The sequence below is a fragment of the Lagopus leucura genome, unplaced genomic scaffold, assembly GCF_019238085.1.
Source record: "Lagopus leucura isolate 7727_CA_CO unplaced genomic scaffold, USGS_WTPT01 Super-Scaffold_100017, whole genome shotgun sequence".
NCBI lineage: Eukaryota > Metazoa > Chordata > Aves > Galliformes > Phasianidae > Lagopus > Lagopus leucura.
In genome coordinates this window covers 3,400,014-3,424,342 of record NW_024962271.1, presented here as the reverse complement: position 1 = coordinate 3,424,342, position 24,329 = coordinate 3,400,014, and the positions used below count along the sequence as shown (strand labels likewise).

At 38.1% G+C, this 24,329-nt stretch overlaps 1 protein-coding gene across 2 annotated transcripts in view; it reads left to right on the top strand.

Moving 5' to 3' along the window:
* WWOX (WW domain containing oxidoreductase) overlaps positions 1–24,329 on the top strand; it is a 469,077-nt gene that overhangs the window by 173,960 nt on the left and 270,788 nt on the right. The window lies entirely within an intron of this gene.

Below are 24,329 nucleotides of genomic sequence, written 5' to 3'. Positions count from 1 at the left end.
CTAGGTTTTGTTTCTTTTTTCCTTTTTATGTAGCAACATCCCTTCAGCAGATTTAAGGCCACCTCTGCACATAGGAAACGTACATGCAATAGCCATGCTAAAGTTATTTCTTTCAGATTCTTTTCGAGTCTGTTTTTCTTCCCTACAAAGATAAGTCTGTTAGTTGACATGCTCTTCTGCATAGGTCTGAAACGTTTGGCTGTTCTTCTGCTCTAGATTTTCATTGGGTTACATTGCTGTTGGTTTTAATGCTTCTTAAGGTCTATTTTAACTGCAAGCAGCCTCTGTGACAATGGTGCACTAGACTTGTAAAGATTTTCTCTTTACAAATGGGGTTTTTGGGATGTTGGAGTATTTGATGGTGTCCTGTGAGAGTAAATCTCCAAGTGTGCTACATCAGTTTGATTCTCATCGTTCTCTGAAACCCCCTGTTCTCTGAAGGGTTTCAGCAGAGATTTCTAACTAATGACTTAGGGCCAAATTCTGCCCTTAGATGCAGGCATGTAATTCCCACTGATTCCAGAGGGACTTCTATGAGCATATCAGAAAGCACAATTTTGTTCTCAGTGTGTGAAATTGTAGCACAAATGGACAAAAGAATCTTGTGTACATTCATCTTAGTGACCCCAAGCATACAGGAGCACGGTACTAATCCACCCACTTTTCTTTTTGCTCAGTTTGTGCTGTTTCTTGCAGATCAACCCAATTCTTCAGCTGTCACCCGAATCTACATTTTTTATATTACTTTCTTCTCAGAAGTTTGCTATTGTTCAGAGAAGTTGATACAGAAGTGCAGTGATACAGAAATTAGTGTTTGAGTAGCATTATTAGTAAATACACTTGTAAAAGATTTTTTTTTGGGGGTGGGGAAAATTAGGACATGAGAACAGTCTTGTTCATACTCTGTAGGGAATTTATTTGCAAGGACAGATGACAAAGATAGATGTGTAAGTGCATGTCTGTGAAATGCCTTCATACATATGCAGAGATAAGAGAGGTGGGCTTGCATCATGCTTTTCCTTTTTGGCAGTGTGATGTAATGAAACATCCTGTTTGTATGCAAACGGGCCAGCTATCCTCTTCTTAAATCAGAGCTAAAAATATGCAGGTAAAAGGGCTGAAGAACCATCACTCAACTATCTAGCCTGCTTGTAAGCAGAGCTTCTAGCTGCTACATTAAACCTCTGTATCCAGTGAATTGCCCTTCACCAACTGCTTGCACGTCACTAAAACCCTTCACAAACACTTTTTTATGGTCAGATGCAGCCACTCTTACTTGAGCAGAGAAGTACCATATGCTCCAGGTAACCCCTCTGCAGCAGTTGCCAGTGGGACTACTTCTGTAAACGCTCACCAGTGTGAGCAGAGGTTACACAATCTCACCCATGGTGAATAATAATGTCAAAGAGCCATTAACGATGCGGAGTGACAAAGTGTGGAGAGATCCATCAGCTCATCCTGTGTTTAATGAAACAGAAATGAACATCATATTGCCCTTGTTTTCTGTCAGATTTTCTAGGTCTCCATGAGGCTTATTAATCTTTGGGTGTAATGGAAAATGTGTTGCTATGTTACAAACTACAGCAGCCTTTGCGCTCAGAAGATTGAAGGCATTATTAGTCTTTGTCTTATTTACATACTGTGTTTGGGTGCGTGCTACCAGAGCTGCACTTAGAGCACAGTGGAGAGTGCAGCTAGAAAATGTTTGTGGGTTTCTGAAGTGTGTTCTAATGCCTGGGGCCAGATGGCTGCATGGTAGGTCACTGCAGCCTGCAGTAACGATCAGAGATTGGAGAAACTGACAGCATACAGTCCAGAGTTTGGAAATTTTCTGTTGGGAAAAACTCTAAATAGGAGTTGCTTGATGACTTTGTTTTAGTGCACCCCAAAAATGTGTGATTCCGCATCTTTTAACTCTTGGAATTAGCTCTCAAACTTGCAATTCTGTCCAAAAATTAGTTGTTTATCTACTAGATTGCCTTGTTTACATTCTTAGTGCAGTACAGCAGAAAGAGAACCTTCAGACTCAAAAACAGAAGGTAGGAAATCCATGGATGAATGGCATTGTTATCTGATACTGAATTCAAATAGTACATCATAAACCTTCTCTATTACTTTCATTTTTTGTTAAGATAAGCTCCAGTTTTGTTTATGCTGTGGCAAAAAAAAAATATTGTGTTTACACTTCAGATCAGATTATTGTTACTCCGTCAGCGAGAAAAGAGTTGGGAAGCTGTTATTCCTACTGTTAGGTAAATAAACTGGCTCCTGTGAATTCTGGGTTGGACAACATCTAGCAGTGGGATTATTGTGCCTTATTTTCAGCACGTATGGCCCATTATGCTCACCAGGAGCTCTGTACAGACTGATTTTCACAAGGGGGGCCAAGAAGCATTGCAAAATGGTATTTCTGAAAGAAAGCATCACATCTCTCAATGCTGTTCTATATTTTAATAGCAATAAAAAGAATTTTCAAAGAATTAATAGCCCGGTGGCATTGCAATTTTTTCAACTCCTGCAACTTCAGAGCTTTGTAAGATTGAACAGAAATATTGTGTGTTTGTTAGAAGCAGTGGAAATGTTTGCCTTTGGTATATTCATTATGTAAGCAACAGTTTTTCTCTTTTTTGGCTTTTTATTTTACAGCAGACTTTGTTTATCAGCAGTTGCTACAGGTTTCATAAAGAATTAGCCATGTGGAGACAGTGCAGCAGTAGTTTTCAAATGTTTCCAGGGTTGTGTAGATTTGATTAGAGCCTCTTTAAGGCTCCCAGTGCTGCAGGCAGAAAAGGAGGCTGAGATAAAACTCTGCTTCTGCTCCAACAAAGGATGAGAACAGAGATGGGTTGGGGCTGAGATGTGGGCTGCAGAGTACTGGGCTTGCTTGCTGCTGCAGATTTGGATTTGGGATGGGAGAGGAGCAATGCTGGGACCTGCACCTAACCTCACTGCCCAAACCAGTGACCAGCAGCACACCAGGATGCCCTGCCCCGTGTACCCTCATGGAGTAGCAGGGATGTGCTTTTGAGTGCTGCACATAGGTGGCAGAAGCCAGGTGTCACTGTCCCTAGCTGGCTGCTGCCACAGGTGGTGGTGCTGACTGTTTATGCTTGGAGCCAGCCAGAATGCTGCCTCTCCTACAGGATCATAGTATTTTTTTCCTGCCTGGAGTTCTGTTGCTTTCTTTTAGCGTGCAGCACAATTGCAAGGTGATTTGCATAACGTGGACACTTTGCCAAATTTTGAAAATTGCCATGTTTGAAAAGGAATGGCTGCCATTCACAGTGCTACACTGATTAATCACAATTAGGGGCAACATACAAAACTTTCATTAAGCTTTCAGTGAGCAGGAAAATTGGTGCTTCCCACAGTAATGAGAGTAATTCCATTAGTGAGAATTCCCATTTAAAATGTGATACTTTTTGCCATTTTCAAAATAAGTTTCACACTTTTGAAAATGCTCCTGTAGCTGTATTCAAGTCACCTAAGAGCACACTGCTGTTAGGCGTGCATACTGACTGCATACTGTTAGGAGATGGTAATGTGCTTTTTTCTATATGTTCCCATTGTGGTTCCAGGTCAGATGATGCTGATGCAGTTCCATCACAGTGCAAAAGTATGCACACCTATCTGTGTCTTGCTGTAAGCCTTTATTAGGGCCAACTCTCAGGCTGAAAGATTGTTCATTACAATTTCATCACTGACTATTCAGCTATTCCCTACAAAACTGAACACAAAATGACAACTTAGCAGCTTGCTGCCTTGTGCCCTACCTCTCCCAGAGAAGTCCCTAAACGGCTATGCCAGAATAGGTTTTTGTAGCAACAGGGCTGCATTTTGTCCTGTTTTATCTTGTAGGGAGTTACAACTAATTGAGAAATAAAGTAAGCGAGAATGACCCTTTTGGCTGGTGATTGTGGCTTTTACCTGGGAAGTGGGCCACTGGGGTTTCAGTACCTGCTTCAGTTTAATTACTTACTGAAAGTAGAATTGTATCAAGGAGGTAAGCAAGCCTTCAACCACCCATAGCTATCAGCCAGAGATAGGCGATGCGCTCCAGTCCCCCCAGGCAGAAGGGAATTAAACCAGGTTACTCCCACATCATGAGCAGAGGAAGGCACCTCTGACAGAACTATGAACTTAACTTTTTCTTTTTGCTGTTTTTCTATACAACAGCTTAAACCAGAATGTGAATTTTGAAGTATTTTTTCTCTGACAAATTAAATGTTGGGAAAAAAATATTATTGAAAAAAAAAGAAAAAAAGTGGAAGGTTTTAAAAAAGTTGTTCAATGAGAACCAGTGTTATATTTGATTTTCTTTCAGCAGCCAAAAGAATTGTGGTGTGCTTCTAATCTTGCCTATGAATTTAGGCATAGATAGTTTGTACTACATAATTTATGTTCTGTGTAGCACTAGCAAATCACATTACTTAAAAGGCAAATGTATAAATATGCACACATGCATACTATATGTTTATAATAGTATATGCTATACTTTATTATCGGTATAAAATATATTGAAGTCTTGTTACAATAAATTCTTAAAAATTGCTAACAGATTTCTGTTGAACTGTACCCAGATGCAGCAACCTCCTGACAGTTTCCCATTTCTTCATCATTGTCTTTATCCAGCTTATGGTTGGAAACCTGGTTTTCTCCCTTCTCTTCAAAACAACAACAACAACAACAAATCATTACCATAATTTGTTTGGAATAATTTAAGTTATCTATATGTGATATATTCCAGCACTCATAAAATAAGATTTCTAGGTAAACACTGATAGAAATGTTTTTAACCATGTAAAAAATCAACTTTCATAAGATTATGTCTTTTTTACTTCTCTGTATATACAAAGATTATATTAAAAGAGAGATTAAATTTTACATTTTACTCTGCAGTGTAAAATGCAAACAGAAAATTATTTTTCATTTTTGAGTGCAAGCAGTGGATTATCATTTATTTATGAGACTTTTTTAATCTAGAATATATGGAAATCTTTTCTTGAAGCACAGTGTAATATTGAATTGGGAATGTTGTCTGACAGTTTTCTTCTTACAGTTGCATAGAATGATTCATTCTACCGTATGAATTTTTTAAAGAGGCTTCAATATACTCTGCGTTTGAAAGGGGGGGAGTAATCAGAGTAATCTTGAAGAATCTTATAAATGCACCTCCTCTATTTCCTTGCTCTTCAAACAAACTTCTGCAGAAAAGCCCAGGCTACAGCAAGTCTTATGTCAAGGGACACGTCCAGGTATTGTTTAATTGTCCCAGTTCTTATCCACATGCAGGAGGTTGTTGCTGTGGCCAAAGCACACACCGAATCTCTCATCCCTGTTGTGCTTTTCATTCTCCTAAGGGTTGTGTTCAAACATGATCAGTATAGAAAGCTGGATTTTAATCAGAGCTCTGCCCTGTCAGTCTGTTTGTAAATGGGTCTGAGCTGGAAGGGTTTACTACGATTTGAGAATGTATGGTCCAAGCTAAGTTAAAAAACTGTTTCACCCCCCAAAATATTTACATCCCTCAGGATCCCACTGTCTGTGATCAGGGCTAGCTTCTGTGTTTTTCAGAGGAAGTTATCTTAATAGCTACTGAATGCCTCCAGTGTTTCAAGTAGGTAATAATCTGAAGGAGCCATAACCAGTGCTGTTAAATACTTTGTCCAACTGTCATTGCAGATGTGTGATTGATTAGAAACTTATCTTAGAAGCTGTAGTTTGCATTGGAGATCGGAGGTCAGCTGGTTGCATTTGTTTTCCTGAAAGCCCCAGTGAAAAACAGGCTCTGTGAGATATGAGCAAGTAGTGAAAGCGAAAGACAGAACAAAGGATGCAAAAAAAATTGTCCTTATTACAAATAGAATTAGCTGTGATAGTATGTCTTATAATTCAACAGTTTTGGTATTCATAAATTGTAGGACGGAAAAGGTAATGTAATGCTAACCTATTCACTTAGGTTGATATGAATTTTACATTACAATGCATACAGTTGTTATATATTAAGAGTCCTTAGAGAGAATTGAAGCCAATTAAGGAGAAATAAAGACCCGTATGTCTTTATGTATGTATACCTTCATCTAAACACAGCTTATAAACAATAAAAATCTGAGGCATTTATACAGCAATTGCTTTTTCCTTCTTCAACAATTACCTGTACACGAGTGATTATAATCTGGGTGTCTTAAGGAGAAAATAACTTATCTTTGTGTTCTGTGACAGAGCAGTTTTCTCCAAGGGTGTTTAGTGCCCAATAGATTGGTTGCCAGGTAGTTTTGTGTTAATTTTGAACGGACATTCTGCTTTTGTCTTCTGCTTTTTATTATATTCCGTTTTCCTAAATTTGGAAATCAGTTCTGCCAGTCTCTGTTCCTCAGTAGTATTTTGTATTTCTCCCATCAGGGCACCTAGAAGTTGTATTTGGGACCGGATACTCAATCCATGAGAATATACAGAACTTCCAACTGTAGGGAAAATGGCAACATTCCTGATATGAGGAATGAAAGCTTTTCTACGTTGAATCAAACCTTTCCAGGGAAGCCAATTTTCATGTAGGTTTAATATAAGCCAATTTCTTCTCTCCAGCCATACCCAGTACCGTACGCTTCAAAAAAAGGTAACGTAACGTAATCTGCATCCTTGTTATTGTATCTTCTAGAGTGTAACTGCAGCTGTAAAGTTAGAGATAAAGCCAAATATGAGGATTGGATCTGTTGACTTAAGCCACGTTCGATAAGCATGGTGACCTTACTGGAAGGAGACACGGTGTCTCTTGAGGTTTCCCTGTGCTGTCAGATCCTTCCCATTTCTGCAGCCCGCTCTGGGTCACTGCAGGGATGCGGTGCTGCTTTTGCAGAGCCAACCTGGCAGCCACCTGGCACTGCAGGCAGCATCTGCTGGCTCCAAACCAGCCTGGAGTTGTGATGCATGCAGCAAGGTGTGGGGGTGCTGGCCATCCATCTCCCTTTCCTTCACACCGATGCTGTGGCATTACAGCTGATGGAGGGGATCTTGTAGAGCTTTGTAAGAAGTGAGGGGATGAAGGCTTTGTAGTGTCCGTGTGTAGGTTATATCAGGCTGGCTTTCAGTTTTTATCTCAAAAAACTCACCAAATAAGAACAAAAGCTGCTTTTCGACAGCTGTGCCGTGACCTCATCAGGACCTTGTTTTAGTATCATGGGAGATAACAAGATCCGGAGTTTGGATTGTAGGACAGAATAATTCTGCAAAAATCAACCTTTCTTAGGATGCTTTAGGAAGCATTTAGTAGTACAAGTCACAGTATGTTAAACAAAGGTAATTATCTAAGTCCGTTTAATGCTCGAGTTGGGCATTTAATATAAACACATTTTGGTACATTTGGCATTCTGGTCATAGTAAGAAAGAGCTATTTGTAAAAAGTTACATATGGTCATCTGAACTAATTGCTAAAATGACACTACATTAATTGGATAATTAAAGATTGTGAACATGTGGCTATTGTATTCAGTGGGCACTTAGCCAGCAATTTCTGTGGTTGGGAAAATGTCTGTTAACAATTCACAATTCATCTGCTGAATCCTTTTTCGTAGGAGTAAATAAGCAATGGAGGTCTGAAATTTGGATTAAATAAACTTGTAACTGGTATTTTAAATTGAGTTTTAAAGCACATTTATGATTTCCATTGCGTTTGTTTTAACACTTCTGAACGATGGCAGCTTTGATTTTTTTAGCATCCATCTCACAAATTAATAGTATTGATTTTTGTTTTAGATTTATTGTTAGCATTTTGGAAAGCATTCTGTAATTGTAGATGCTTTGTAACATGAGACATGAGTTTATTTTGAAGAAGACGAGTGTTGGCACACAGTTTGAGTAAGTTTCTAAAAGCAGTAAATCATCTACATGCTTTACCTTTACCTATCAAGTTTATTTGTCAGGAGAATTATGTCTCTTGAGTGGGGGAGTCTGTTTCAATGGGTGGCAGACTGTCTAATTTTACAAATCCCTCTCCCACGTATTCACTTTTTGTGTGTACGTATGTAGTTTTGGTTGTGATGGTTCTTGTTCATAATTTAAAAGTAAAATCTCGGGTCTCACATGACCTTTAAGTGACTGACCCCTAAATCTAATCACTCCAGACTCCTTTGAAAATTGACAAATACGTCAAATTTACCTTTGAGTATGAAAACATTTTTAAAATCTTTCAATTGCTAAACGCAATAATAATGCTTAAGTTAAGAGTTATCATTCCAGTCTGACTGGGACAAACAGCTCCCTTGAAAGGCGTACTGTGAGCTTATAGCAATCCCTTCTTCACATCAGATCTCGTATTCTGAATTATCAATTTTATAAGAGATAAAAATTCAGTTTTACATTCTGGATGAGCAACCTATCGATTGATTTAGTCTGTGCGAAATGGTCACAAATGGTCAATACATGGTCAAAAAGGTGTCAGAGGCATATTAAAAAATAGATCTATAATTTTTATTTGGATCCTAGTTGACTTACATGTGCTTGCTTTTTTTTTTTCTCTTCTTTTTTTTTCATAGTCACTTTTAACAATTATGTTACTGATAAAAGACACAAAGTGATGGAGGAGAAAGGAATACAAAAATCTTTCTTATCCAGACAACTAATTCTATTTACACTTTGTCTGTACCTGCCGGTTTTAACCAGAAAAATGCATCGTATTTCAAAATTTGCATTAGGTTTGTGTGAAAATCATTAATGGAAGTTATGGATGCCTCTGTTAATACTTTCTCTGGATAAGAACTTTTACTTTATTTAACAGAACTTCTACAGCAACATGTGTTGTACACTTTCTTGTGTATCCCTAGCAATGTGAGAGTGTTGTGTTTGTGTGATAACCATTGCCATAGGATTTACAATTCAACCATGTAATTCTCTGTTATATTGCCACAGTGGTGTGAAGAAAGCTAATGTAGATAAACTTGTGAAGACAAAAGTGTAGTAGATGTTCTGAATTACATAAAAAATGTACCTTGCAACCAGAAAGAACAAGGGAATTCCATCCAAGCTTCATTGTACCTTGTATTTGGAATGAGAAACTATGTTGAATCATTCATCCAAGGAATTGGTGTTGCTTTAGAGATTGATAGATAGGATGTGGAGCACATTTTACTATTTGTTACGAAAACTCTTAAGACATTAAAAAAAAAACCCCAACCTTCTGTCATTTTTATGGGCATATATGAATAACTGATAAGAGACACATTCTCACATTCTCAAAAAATGTGAGAGTTACTGAGACATTTAAGGTTTTTTTTCGAAATGGAAAAGCCCATTGGGTTGGCAAACAGTAGCAGTAACTAGTTCTTCTAAAGAGCACAGAACACCAACTTTGAACAACCTGAACAAGATGTGCTGTGGCCTCATCTTTTCTAATAAGGGAACAAAGACCAGTTATGCTCTTGAGTAAAGCTGTTAGAGGATTTTGAGGTTTTTCATTCATCACCATTCTGAATAGCAGTCTGCTCATTGGCATCTTTCAGAGTGCGAGGGTAAAGGAAGTGAGGACTGAATCAAGGAGGTCTGTAGAAATGTGGAAGGCAGATGGGAGCTGGTATGTGGTTTTGTTTTTTGGTTCTGTCATCTCTTCAGTTACAGCGCTGAATGTGGTCTGAAATTTGTCTTGTGCTGGTGAAGCTCCATCTCTAGGCAGTGTGTGCAGCACAAAGGCTTATTGCACACAACAGTCTTGTGTGACACATATTTTGTAAGTCTATGTGTATCAAATACTTTTTTTGCCTCTGCTTGAATGCAGTTCAGCAACTGACCCAGCAAGGGGAGCTGTAGATTAGTGTGGACAGTTTTGTGGTTTCATAAACCAGAAATTCTCAAAAGCATTTTCTTGAGGGTCTCTGTCACTGAATTTCTGAATTTTCACAACAATTTCAAGGGAGGGTTCCATAGAATACGTGAATGCAGATTACACGAATGAGCTGTTTATTCTCTGCAAAACCAGCTCCTCAAAATAATTAAAACATTTATAATGCCATGCTAGTTTTGTCTAATATTAAAAGAACATCAATATCTCTGTGTGTGATATCAGTTCATCTGGTCCTGGATAATCTGGTACAGGAGTCAATGAACTTAATGCAATATTGGTAATCCAAAAGGGTTTGAGTTAAGTGCTTTTGACATGCAGAATCAAGAGTCAAGGGCAAAGCAGACTTTAAATATTCCTTCAGCACAGTCTAGTAGGGATGTAATTGAATACCTCAGGTAAAGCATCTTATCAGAAGTAAAGCTGGTTAGTGTCTCATCACCAAACAGGGAGGTGCAGCACATCTTCTCTGCACAAGTGCTCTTTTGACATTGTAGAAAGTCCTTTCAGGTTCACAATGGAAATTCTGTCAGGGATGCATTTGCACAATGTAGGATAAATTCTACATGTCTGAGTTGCTTCGTGGTGTGGTTATCATTTTAGCATTCTGCTAGTTAATGACAAAGCAGTTAAGGGATTGTGAAAAGTTGCACAAGAAGGAGCCAGGAAAGGAATAAATATTGCATGTTTATGTTGTTAATGTGATATAAATCGCATGGTAAAATACAGAAATGCTTCCATTCAGACTAGAATTATAGATTGTATGTTCCTTTAAGAGGTATGCAAAGATAATTTAGTAAAAAGACATGTATCAGGAGACCCAATGGCCAGAAGTTTGCTATCACAATCTGTTTCTGGGGTTGAAAAGAGCTGTGCAGAAGATGAAGTCTGAGCATAAACGGTGTGTTCAAATCTCTGTGGAGCAGACGGTTTTATGATTGATTTTGCTAAGTCTTAAAGTTGCATCTTGAGTATTTTGATATTTGATATTTTAATAAACAGCAGCTCCTGTAGGCATGCAGTTACAGTTGATTCTCACTGCGAGTGAAGGTCCTCTCACTTGTGAATGTGGATATTATTTTGAACAGGGAGCAGGCCCAGGGACACTATTCAAATAGTAGGGATTCAGAAGATATATGGAGACTATATTCTAAGCTCTAGTATTTACTTGTATTGTTAAGCATACTGGCAGATGAAGGCATTATCATATGGTCCTTTTAATTTACATTTTTTTCTTAATGGTCATCCTTAAGCAATCCTCTTGACAATCCTGCATGCATCTTGTTAAAGCAGACTTTACTGACACAGTAGGTAATTTTTTTCATCCACAGAATACTTAATTGCTGTTTAGGAGATTGGAAATAATAAAAAAATAAAAATCAACATTTTACTATTTTGATATGATGAAATGAGACCGTAAGTATTCATTATATTGATCTAAGTCTGTCTGTATGTTCTGTTAAGAGCTGACCTGGATTAGCAGGAGCAGTGTTGGAAGTTCAGACATAGTGCTGGACTAGGAACCATCTTGGTTTTGTTGTGGATATTCATAGGAAAGGTAATGGTGTTCCATAGCATGCTGTTAGTTGTTTTACTGTGCTGTTGGAATAGTGCCAGTGAAGAAGTCTGATTATCTCTGCTATGTAATTAAAAGAAAATGTGAGCTTATGTGGCCAAATGGTGACTGGTAGGAGAGCTGTGTTGGAGTATTTATTGCAAAAGAATTGTGGTAACTTGAAATAGAGATTTTGTTTCTCAATGATTTGATTTGTATCCACTTCATACCAACTCTTCCTTCATTGTTTTAAAAGGAAAGAAGATCTGACTATAAAGGCATAACTCTAGAGCTGAAAACCTCATAAAGTAACTCATATTCTCCCTTTGTCTCTCCCTAGACCCCCAGTGACCACAGGGACATTCTGCCACTTAGAAGCCTTTTAATAACATCTCCATCATTTACACTCTCCTTACCATGAGCTCATTGTCCCCCTCCTCCACTACCACAGTTTACCCACGGACTGAAGATGTGTTTCTAAAATTAAGATTTCTTTATTTTGATCTTTTTTTTTTTTAGTTTCAATTATTATTTCTGCTAAGTTTTTATCTCCTTCAGTACTTTTCTCCTTTAATATTGTGTGCTAAATGTTTAAATGATTTATTTTTCAGGAGCACAAAATAAAAGAAGAAAAGTTTCTCATAGCAAAAACTATATTTCACAGTAGTGTAGTATAGTGTATATACAAAGCAGTTAAGAAATAATGTCCTAAGCATCTAATATTCACAACAAATGCAACAGATGGCTTTTAGAAGTAAGTATGCTCAACTTTGTCACCAGCCTGAATCATGAGGATGGTGATGAATGATGAAGCATTTATTACACAGCTCGACCATGCTGCATCACTTGCAGCAGTGTTTGGCAAGATGGAAAAAATACAACTCTCAAATGAACAAATCTCAGGCCAGTAATATTCAGGAATTTTCCTTTCCATTCGTAATTGATTCTAAACTTACGTGACTCTTTCAAAATAGCTGTCTTATTGATTGAAAGGAAGCCATAAAATGTCATTGTAAGAGCCATTCATTTTTTCCTCTGATTACTGTAAACAGATACTGATCAGGCAAAATACTGTTTTTTTTTCTTTTCATATATTTGCGCTTTGTACCTGGTATGCATGAAAAACAGCATGAGAAAAATGTCACAGGTAGAGAAAGGTGTTTATCATGTATGATATCTTGTGTTCATACGGCTTAAGATTGAAGTTTTTATATCCATACAAAACGCAGGGCATTTGATCTGTACCATGCTACAAAACTTCTGCCAAAGCCCTTTTCATTCTAAAATATAGGAACCCACTTCTCTCAGAATCCACTCAGACCATTCATTTTCTGTATTTTATGTGCATTTACATGCATTTTCTTATAATAAGGTACAGTTCCTGTCTGTGAATGTCAAAAATAGGAACCAGGCTTGTGGGTGTGAGTGGTACATATGCACTGTTAATAAAAATGTACCTGAATAAGTGCCAAAGAAGCATTTTATACTTATTTGATTGTGAAGGGCTCGTTCTACAGCCATCCATTTTCAACATTTGAACCGTAGGGCACTTGGAGAGAGTTTCTTTGGTACGGCTCTGAATGATGGATGCTCAGAATTAAAAAGCCTAAAGAAGTTGGTGCTCTATATCACTACAGGAGTGAAACCAGTAAATTTAAAAGATACCATAAGAAAGCTTGTATTTGTTGGCAAACTGCTGCTCTAAATCATCAGTGTGATTTGTGTGGAGGTGTACATGAAAATTCCCAGAGTTCGTATTGAGGAATTATTAAAAGAGCCGTTTTTCAGTAAACCATCCAATACAGTTGTACACATTCTTGGCAAACTGCAAAGATGCTTGAATTCCTTTGGTTATGTTTGGAAAGCATTCAGAAAGAAGTGGTATGCTGCCCTGCACTAAGCCAAATAAGAAATGGTTTCCTGGAAGTGGCAACAGTTGTTGTTTTAATGTGCATTTCTAATGTCCATTGTTGTGAGGCAAGGCTTGACTGGAGGAGTGCTGAACAGTAAAGGTGCCCTTCTGAACCTAAGCTCTGAATATTAACTTGGGCCATGGTCCAAAGCAAATTACGAGATCTAATATCAATGCCAGTGAAGTGGCAGCATTTTTGTTGCTGTGATTTCAGGAGTTAGGTAGGTAGTGCTGTCTTTCAGAGAGTGAGCTCTTTGCCACTTCACCCATTTCTCTTTTCTTTCTGTGATTGCATAAATGGTATAATAATAATGAAAGCCCAAAGTAGTATCCAGCTTGGGTAAAAACTATGAAACCCTGAGGACTGAAGGAAAGTTGTGAAATATCCAGAAAAACTGTAAAGGCAACGATGATGGAGTGAAAATGTGAAGGTAGACTGGAAAGAGACAGTTGTCTCAATAGTTTTATGTGAAACTTAGAAAACCAAGACTTTGATTGTGGCTTCTAAATGTGCTGTTACGTTCTTCGTACATTTCCAGCACTAAGGATTATTTTTGGGGAAAGAGAATTGGAATACAAAAAGCAGCTATCTTATGCAGCATCCATTCTATAAGTTGACTTGGTGTGAAGAACAGATTCCAATCTCTTGTTTTAAACCTGCTGTTTTCGCTCCTTCCACTTTAATTCCAGAAGTAGCTAGTAGGCTGTCCTGCTATCTGGCAACTGGTTCCTGCTGCAGTCAGTAACTGGAATTGCATTTTATGAAGGATGCTCTTAGCAGAATCAGCTCAAGAAGCCAAACTAAAGAAGAAAAAAAAAAAAAAAAAAAAAAAAGGAAAATATAAAACAAAAGCAAGTAGTAGAGAACTGCTAGTGCTAAGTATTGATTCCCTTGATTGTGAGCATACAGGAACGCTAACATTCAGTGTACTTAATTGTGATTTTATTGACTATCATTTCTACCTTGTTTATACTGCCAAGGTCTGTTGGTTGCTGTGACTGATGGTTTTCACTCATTCAAAGTCTTGCAGCTCTGACCATCTAGCCTTTTGTTCTCTCTATTTTTAGTTCGTGCAACCACCTTGCCCCTCCAGGTTTTGTGTGCACCATGGCCACCATGAATGTGGAGAATAACAGCCTAGCAGTGATGCTGTACACTCTAGAGGTGGATATGTTTGAAAAAAAAGTTGATCTTAATTCCTGGACAAATTCAACAAGTCACTTGCTGAATTCCCATCTTAAACACAGAGATAAATAGCCAGGAAACATTACAGAAACAGGTCCGGACACTGTAATTCACTCCCATGGTGAGAGAAGACAGGAAAGATGCCTGCTTTCTTCCTTATACATGAGAAGAACAATATATTATGCTAAAAAATCCTTTTCTTACATCTTCTACCACCCACATATCCTGCAGTAGAGAAACCAGAAACCCCGTCATACATTATTCCTTTTTTCCTCTTTTAACCTAGTTGTGTTGTAGGGAAAAACACTACAAAAACAAACAAAAGAGTCGTGAGTTATTTACTTTTAAATAGCACAAACATTGTAAGTCAAATATGCTTAAGTTTCTCCTCTGGTGATTTTAATTTTCACATTTTTCTGGTGTTCTATATGGCAATAAGTCATTAAGAGTTTTATGGTTATGATTACATTAGGCTTACAGACTATTTTTACTAGCTTTTTTTTTCTTTTTTTTTTTCTTATGTTTGCTACATAAACCTAATTTTATGTTACTGCAATGATGTTTCTTGGTGTGTTCAAATAATCGATAAGAGTACAAGGGCTGTTCCATTGGGATCACACTATATGAGTTTATAATATACAATATAAGCTTTGATGTATACATAGAGTGTTTGCTGTTTTCCCCCCTCTTCTTAAATATAGAAATTTCCAGTTATGTTTATTCCCCTCGTCAGCATACTTTATCATATCAAAGCCTTTACAGACAGTGTAGAAGTACTGAGTTATGTTTGGGTCATGTTTTGCAGTGTGCCCTTTAATACTGTAGCTTTAGAAATGCAATTTTCAGCCTCTGCTTATTAGAATATGATAAAGTATTCCTGGTCTATGTCCAGCTCCACTAATCTCCAGACTACACTTCATGAATTAGGCATGAAGATTTTAGTCAATGTGCTTTCAAAGACCAATGTTTAGGGAATCATGGATTTTCTACAAGCTAAGGGAGAAATCTATAATAGGAAGAACTGATTTTCAAACATCATATTCTGTAGAAGAAATGGCCAGTTCTGGCTTGGAAACAGAAAACATTTTCTTTTAGAATACTCAAGTACTGGTTAAAAATGTACTGTGGGTTTTAACTTATAAAAGGAGTAGCTTCTTAAAATGCTTTGTAAGTACTGTAAGGTGTATAGGGCCTCATACATTTTAGATACCACGTAGGCACCTCCTGAAGTGTGGGTTAAAAAACAAGTCACGCTAAAGTTGAATCAGTTTTAGCAGTTTTAACCTACTTGCTGATGGATGTTCATCTGCTTTACCTGTGTACCTCTCACATGTGGTAAATTCTGCTGTTGTGAGGTCTGACAGGAAGAGAGGGGTGCTGTCAGCTGGAACATGGAAATAAGAGTTGAAATTCTCTCCAGCTGCTTTCGCTTTCACTGAAGGTTAAGTCCAAGTAAAGCAAAGTGTAACAAAAAATCCACAAAATTAACATTCATAATGCCATCCAGTCTGACCCATGGGTGTCCGCTTGTGACCTTAAGTATCTTTTGTTTCTCAGTAAGAGTCATCATCTTGATTTTTTTGTGGAACAAAGACTTGAAGATGGTTCATGAGCTATTCATCTTGAGGATGACCTGTAAGCAATCACTCAGACTTGAAAGACCTATAAACAGTATTCACCATACTGGGAAATGTCACCTGTTGGCGTGCAACATAGCCTGATTCTAATATTGATTTCTTATTTCAAGAGAAAGGGAAGCAGTATTAGTTTCATAACTTTTCTGTGCAAGGCTCGTGCAGCTGCGCAAGGCAAAGTTTGCAGTGTTTGCACAGATCTCTCCTACAGTGTAATGTGTAACCATTACCTTAGGAACAGCAGTAGAATAGATTAAAACAGTGGCTTTTATGTTGTTCTTTTCCAAAATCTTCAGTGAATTCTCTCTCTTAAGAATTGTTTTTAGCCATGCATTATGCACTTGAGGACCATACTAGGAAACATAGAAATACACGTTTCAGATTTGCAAGCTATTATTGATTGCATTGGTAATTCTTCTGATCAGAGTAACAGACAGCATCACAATGGAGCTTTGTGCTCTTGTTCAGCACAATAACAGATTCCCTAGAAGGGAAATAAGACAGACAAGAGTAGATTATGCCAAATGTTGAACACCAGCTCCCATCCTTCCATATTGCCTATAAAGCCAAAGAGAACAATAAACAAGAGAATACGTGAAAAAAGGCTGCTGGTAGAATGACTTATATTGCATCTCATCCTCTTGTTGTGATGTTCTTCATGCTGTAGTTGGAAATAAGTCCAAAGGTTGTAGTGCAGGCCCTTCCTTGACATCTGTGTAACTGGGAAGCAGGGAAAAGCAGAGAGGTAAATAGAAATCCTCAACTAATTACACAGATTTCATCATACAAAAGTGTGTTATGCATATAGTTTAATATAGAGCATGTGGATGTATTAATACGCTAATAAGAGTAGGATGAAAAAGATTGTGGTTAATAATTGCAAATAAGAATAACGATCATCAGCAGTTCTTTGGAAAGCACACAGGATTGAGGCAGCTATATACTAATGGTTTCATTAATGGACTGTTTAAATGCGTTTTTTGTTTTTTGTTTTTTTTTTTGTGTGGAAAAGTAGAGAAAGGTGAGATTAATACTGCATTTCACTATGGAGATCTCAGCCCTTGGGTATACCACTGTGTTCAAAATGTCATGCTGTGTTTTGCCATGTTATCCACTTGCTTTATTAGGAAAAAAAGATGACAACAAAATAAACGTTTCATGTTTCACTTTGCAATATAAATTTGCAGCATAAACCAAGTATTGAGAAGGACATGGGGGAGATATGTGGCCTTTTAGGAAATGTACAGCTGGGAAATTTAGAATTTTAGTTTTACAGTGTATCATGAAAGTTCTATTGTGCAAAACTTACTATTAACTTAATAGGTACAATGAAAAACTCATCTGCTAGATTTCTTTTTTTTTTTAATGGGACTTGCAGTCTTCCTTGAAATATAGCAATAACAAATATACCTAAATTATTGGATTTTATTAGGTAAATGGTTTAGGTCTTTGGAGAAGCAAATAGTTATCTCAAGATTTTAAAAGTAAATTCAAGCAGCCCAGGAAGTTAAGTCAGTGCTCTGCTCAGATACTTTTGAAAATTCCAGTGGGACCGCAGCTTCCCTTTGAAGTTTCTAAATAGCTTTGAAAATACAGTCAGTGGTGCCTGAAGCCTAAGTGTGGTAGGAGCCCAATTCCTAGTTTAAAAATTAAGTTCCTGAATCTCACCAAATTTCAGTGGTATTTATACTTCTGGTGTATGAATAATTTTGAAAAATGAGATATGTGCTTCTAAGTCACACATTTTTCAAACAGCAACTTCTTTGCCTGGGCTTGCATTTGCTCTGAGGGGAGCAACAGGGAGGGAGAACAGGGACTCCTTGTTCTAGATTTCCAAAATTGAAATATCATTTATGAAGCTAAATTGTGCATATAATTTACTTGCCTAATGTTGGAACCTGCTCCATTCTATTGCATATGTGGAGTAAATATTTTTGCATGAGATTGTGTTGGCAGGAGTTTTCTGTTAAATATTATGCTAGGTGTGCTAAGGTTTCACATTTTTAGTATTTGTTCTTAAATGATTACCTAAAGGAGCTCTGTGTTACATTTTTAGTCCTTCAAAGATCATTGTTTCTTATCCAGTTTTGAATCTTTCGGGAGCACACCGTTGATGCTGTTAGTAAAACTGCCTTCTTCAATGGGTTACAGAGATTAGAATCACAAATTACTGTATTTCTTTCTCCATATATTACAGGAACTATCTGTGCTATATGGTTGGAAGGTGTTGACTTGTAATGTCTTTTTTCCTGAGTTTGTGGGCAATAATGGAATGAAGAGCATTTTATGTTTTTGTTGTTTTGTTTTTTTTTAATTTGGACACATTTTTATAACTATTGTTAGAACTCCTGCTGATGATTAATAAACTTCAATTTCTAGGACAGGGTCTTAAAGGGTGCTCATCAAGAAATCTTCATGGAAGGTCAAATAATAAATTGCTTTATAGTATTTATACCAAATACTTAATGTGACTAGAATGGGATAGTTATTTTAATAATTCTGGAAGTGTACAGAGGCAGAACTGTAATCCTGCTAAAGGGGAGCGGGAGCTGGTCACCACTAGGCCATCAGCTCCATGTATTTGGAGATGGCAAACCAGTCCCAACGCTTTCATCAATTCAGATTTTCAGTAGTTGAGCATCCCATCCTTGTCTTCAAAGGAAGGCTTTCAGAATATCTGTAGATCATGTTAGCTGTTTTTATCACTAAGACAAAAACAATTCTTAAATTTATACGTCATCATAGTGATCATACACATTTTTTTATTTCTTGGCTTGCTTTCCGTTTGCTCCTATCAGTTGTTACAAAAGCTTTATTATTTTCCTCCATCTTCTTTGTCACAATTCTCTGGATAAGCTTGAGATTCTTATATTCCAGCGTTGTTCTCAGGATTATACCCCAAACAGCACATCTTATTCTAGTTCCAGAACCGATGCAAAATTACTTTTTTGCAACAGCATTTTGGTGCTTTTATGATGTAGATTAATTGTTTTCTTTGGAGTGAAAATACGAAGTGACCATCAGAAAACAACCAAGTACAATTTAGTGGGAGAAGAAGCTGAAGCAAGCAAATTTATGGCAGAGGAGAGACAGAAACTGGATTGGCAGCTCTGTTTTCCCCTTATGGCAATTATTCAAATTATTTTTAGAATGCATCTTAGGTACAGGATATATTCTTAAACTTACCTTTTAATGCTCAGATGTGTGATAATGTTGTGATCTGCTGCCCAGAAAACTTTTTGGGAAGTTAAGCCCTCACTGACAGGTGCGTATGAAGCTTGGCTCCAAAATATTCACTAAATTTATGACTGTTTGCCAGGTTAATAACCTCCTGGTTGCCTGTAAGATCCTTTATAATGTGAAAATTATGATCCAGTTAATATTACTTTATGAGTACACAGGGATAAATAAAAACTGCCATTTTTCTATATTAAATTTAATCTAAATACAGTAGTTTTCTAATCTTATTTGCACGATACTGAATTTTACCTCTTTATCTTGGATGAATGCAACTGAATCTCAATTATTTTGAATCCCCTCACCAAAAACTCTGCTTTGCTTATGGTTTTGTTTATTTTACAAATGCATCCTAAATGAGCAGAGCTTATTAGTTCTTAAAAGACATGCATACCAGCATACATACACACACGTGTTTCTACACAGGCAACGTGCTGGGAGCTAACACACCTCAGTTGGGCAGAAATTGAAAACAGTATAAAAAGTCAGCTTTTTTGAGACCACTGTATTATATATATCTCCTTTTAATTAATTAATTCTTATTATTTTTATATTTTCTGTTTTTAGAGGTATTGAGCTTATTTGTGCCAAAGCAGTCATGTCAGCTTTTTTTTTTTTGTCCTGTCTGTCCCTCAGCCAGACTTCACTCTCCCCCATTACCACAAGAAAACTTCCTTCTTTTTTAGAGCAGATATATTTTGTCATCAATCCTGTCTGATTCAGTCCTACACAAGTTTGATCAAGCCACATATCCTCTCACGAGGATCAATTTTAACCATGAAGTATGGATTGAAATACCTGTGTGTGTCAATTTGACAAAGAGAACAGAGGATATATCTTTACTAGAACTGTATTGCACTTGACAGATTCCTCCCCCCCAGCCTGCAAGTATTGACAGTACCAGGGGATCATGCATTGCTTTAACTGTAGCCTGTCTTCCATAGCATTACTTGTGGCCACGAGTGTCAACTTGTGCCATGATCTTTTTGTTTCTTAGTTGGAAAATGCACATTTTAAGAGGCATTAGAGAGAGCTGCAGGCAAGCTAAGCTAACATACTGGCAAGCAAGAGCGTTTGCTAGGAAGAAATACACCTCTGCAACTGAAGAGCTCATTCTCTTTCTATGCCCCATCATGCTGCTGCAGAAGCCTGTGAGTGCATTGGAGAACAGCACTGGAAACAGCCTGCATGGTGCATGGACTTTTGCTCTGGAGAGGTCTCCGCAGGGTACTGGCAGAGCTCTCACAGGTCAGAGCTTCTGCATGCCACTCTAAGGCTGTCACTGTCATCTTTGTTAGACAAAGTCCCGCACCATCCATCTCTGCTATGACATGAGGAACTGGTTGTTTTTATTTATTTACTTTTCTATTTGTCCGTTTCGCAATTTACAATTACAAAAGAAAAAACAAGAGAGAACATAAGAGCCAAATTTGGAGACTGGGAGCCCATAGCTAGAAATAAAACCGGGCAAAATAATTTAATCTGTCTATTAAGTGGGGACCCTTTTGTATATAGATTTCCATTAGAGTCACACTTCAGGTAGCAGACAAAAGGGGGGGGAATGGTGGAAGCAGCTATTTGTTCAGTGTGAGAGCATGAGGAGGAGCCCTGACAGGATTCCTGGCAAGTCTGGTTCTGTGATAGTCCGCTGTGGTTTTGGTCTGAGGGTTGTGTTTTCTTCCTCGATATGTATAATTAGAATTGCAAAAAGGACTGTTTAATTTGTCTAAGTACCCATCCCAAAATCTTACGCTATTATTAAAGTTATTATTACTTGAAAGAAAGTTGGTCTAATCACAGTATATTGCTTTATAAGACCAGTTTTATCTGTAAATCTGTTTTCAGCAACACAATATCCAGTCAAATTTATTAAGGCTTTATTCTGTAAATTAAATCCTTTTTCTGTTAAGAGCTTTCTAATAAACACTGCATGACCTGCACTGACAACAGCTTAGTAAAACATAGGCTATGTTTATCTCAAAGCTCAGATGGAAAAGGTCCAAAGATACTCACACAAGCATATTTTATCTTTCAGAGGCAAAATGTTCACTTGGTACGCTCAAAAACTTTGAGTTTCCATGTAGTTCATTTGTGTCTAAACCCTTAAATTATGAATACAAATTTCAGCTTTTCAATGCACCAGCAGAGACAAATAGAATAATACATCTTTTTGTATAAACTTCTAAAAAGCTGAATTATCCACTGCTAAAAAGCAGTGGAATTCAAATCCTTATATCACAATAAGAGATAGGACGTATGGCGTTAAATCTATATTTCAATTGTGGTATTTTTACCAAAATTGCATTGAGTCATGTGCCTTTTCACTCTTGACCATGCGTGGTAACCACAGAGCTGTGAAAGTCTGGCTGTGTGACTGAGAGCATGTAGGTGGCATGGTTAGCCAATGACTCCTAGCAATTGTACAATTTCTCTTGACAGGCAAGAATGATCTGTAATATTTTCAGACCAGAAATAAGTGGTATTCAATTTGTAGTATCAAGATATGCAAGTATAATATCAAGTATAACAGAGGCAAGTGAAACAAGATTGTGGAAGTTTCCTAAATCACGTATTTGTTGTACATAGTGATGGAACTAAACAAACAAAATCATCCTAACTACTGATGAGCAAAGAGATATTTTCCAGTGTTTCCACCTCACTCCTTTTTCTTTTTAAATGCAGGATGCTATTGTTGTAGTTCAGAAAGCCCCAGGCAGCTTAGAAATCAGGCAAAAAATCAATAGTCCACTTGTTGAAGATAAGTGAATTAGCTTGTGTTGAATGTAACCGAGTACCTGAACACTTCAATGAGCAGCCTTTGTTTTGTGAGAAAGGAGATTTGTAAGGTTTCTCCTCTGTGATGATGCGCATCTCAGATTAATCAAGTGGAGTGGGAGGGACTTGACTACTTGCATTGGGAAATAATTCTCTTTCCTTCTTGTTGCTAACTGTAGCTCATTGCACTGAGCAGATTTCCATTCATTTCTAAAGCTGATGATGGATGTCATAGAATTTTAGTGAACAATAGTGAAGGGGAGAAAAATAAGTAATATCATATGGTAATTTGCCATGAGGCAAATTCAGAATTTCTTTCCCTCTGTACATGGGCCTGGGACCTGTTGCCTTTTGCAGATATTATGACTCTGGAAAGCTTACCTCACGTATCTATGGAGTAATAGAAGAAAGACAATGTGGTCAGAATTTGAGGCACGGACCATATAAATTCCCATATCCAGAGGCAGCAACTGTTGTCCCCGGCTTTAGAACTTCCCAGTCCTTGAGCCAGTTGCCAGCTCATCCTTTACAAGACAGAGAATTGGGAGATGTGCCCCTGGACATCCATAGCCCAGGAGACCATTTAATAGCAAAGGAGGGGCCTTGTCTGTTGTTTGGCAACTCACTTGGCTAGCTTGATTTCTGCTGAATAAATCAGGTCTGCAGTTCGTACTATGTGGTATGAAGGAGGAACCTTTACAGTTTCTGAAGACTGAAGCCGGCTTGTGCCAGTTTATTATTCCTTAGCTGTGGAAGTTTTGACAGCCTGAGATTTTAGCTCGGGAGAGCTGCTATTAGAAACCTGTAGCTCTTTTTGGTTCTGGCATGTGGGAAGCGTTTCAGATGTGGAAATGTACTCTGGCATGCAGCCCACAGTGATGGTGTGGGTTGGGCAGGAGAGGAGCCTCACTCCTTTCTCTCCCACCCCATATTCAGTTCTGTGGTAAGTCTGGCTCAGGCTGGGCGCTTGGAGGTACCTCCTTGTGCATTCCCGATGGCTGTAGAGTCAGTAGGATTTTTCCTGTAATTACCTCTCCCAGCTGCTGGGGACACTGTGGTATCAGGTATGACAGTATCCAGGATGCCTTGTTCCCTACCCACACTTTTTACCTTACAGTTTCTTTGAAGCTAATGCAGGTAACACCTGTGTTTGGTGGAGAAAGCAGCCTGGCACAGAGAGGACAGGGATGGGGGGAGGGGGAACCAAAGGAGGACAATGTACAGAGAACTCACTGGGGACTGTAAAGGATCATCAATAAGGCTTCTCCTGTCTGTCCAAGATAAAGTAGGTTTCTGCATCATTCCCCAAACTGCTCTTCTTTCCCCTAGGAATGGTGAACTTCCCTCTATAACCACAGCTCTTTCTCCAGCACATCCCTTGCCTTCTTCGGGGTGCCTCCTTTCACTATTATACCCCTTCAACTCTTTGTTCCCCACTTACACATCTCTAAGTATATGCAGGTGTCTTATCCTGCACTCCTCCTTTCCCCAAACATGCACATGTGCATGGCAAAGGCTGTGCAGTGAACCATAGGGGAGGGTTCAACATGGCAGCACCATTCTACAGCACTCAGAAGTGCCTCTTCCCTCCCTGCAGATGGGCTTTGTGATATGGAGCCTGCGGGGGTGTTTGGGGAGCCAGAACCAGATGGTTTCACCAAACGCCTTCAGCTGGGAATTGGAGCAAAGTCCCATGCTCAGTCTGCTCCCTGAAGAAGCTGTGCATTGCTTCTTCCAAGGTCCTTAGATTCACAAGAGATAATTTGACTCTAAATTTACATATTAATAATTTACATAGTTATTGCAAAGCCTGCTATTTAAAATCTTGATAGTGACAGCAGCATACTGTGTTTCTGTTGACTCTGATCTATGGCATGTCTCTTTACATAAATGAAATTTTAAGCCCAGAGAAGCTTTCTTTTCTTTCCATCTTTTTTCCTTTCTTCTGCTTCTCTTTTTACTGCATAAAGTACACGACTCTTTCAGAGAGCAGAAATAGTTAAATTAGGTAAGTTCATTAGACCTCCCCATATCACCTACCATGCAAAGGTCAAGCATGGTGCCATGATCCTGTTACATCTTCCTGCCAATTGGCTTTCACCCTTGGTTTCAGAGGGAGCACTTATGACTGACACTTCTGGACCTCTCTGCTATACGGCTGCTTATTTAGAGCTTTCTGGATCCAGAACAGCTAAAATAAG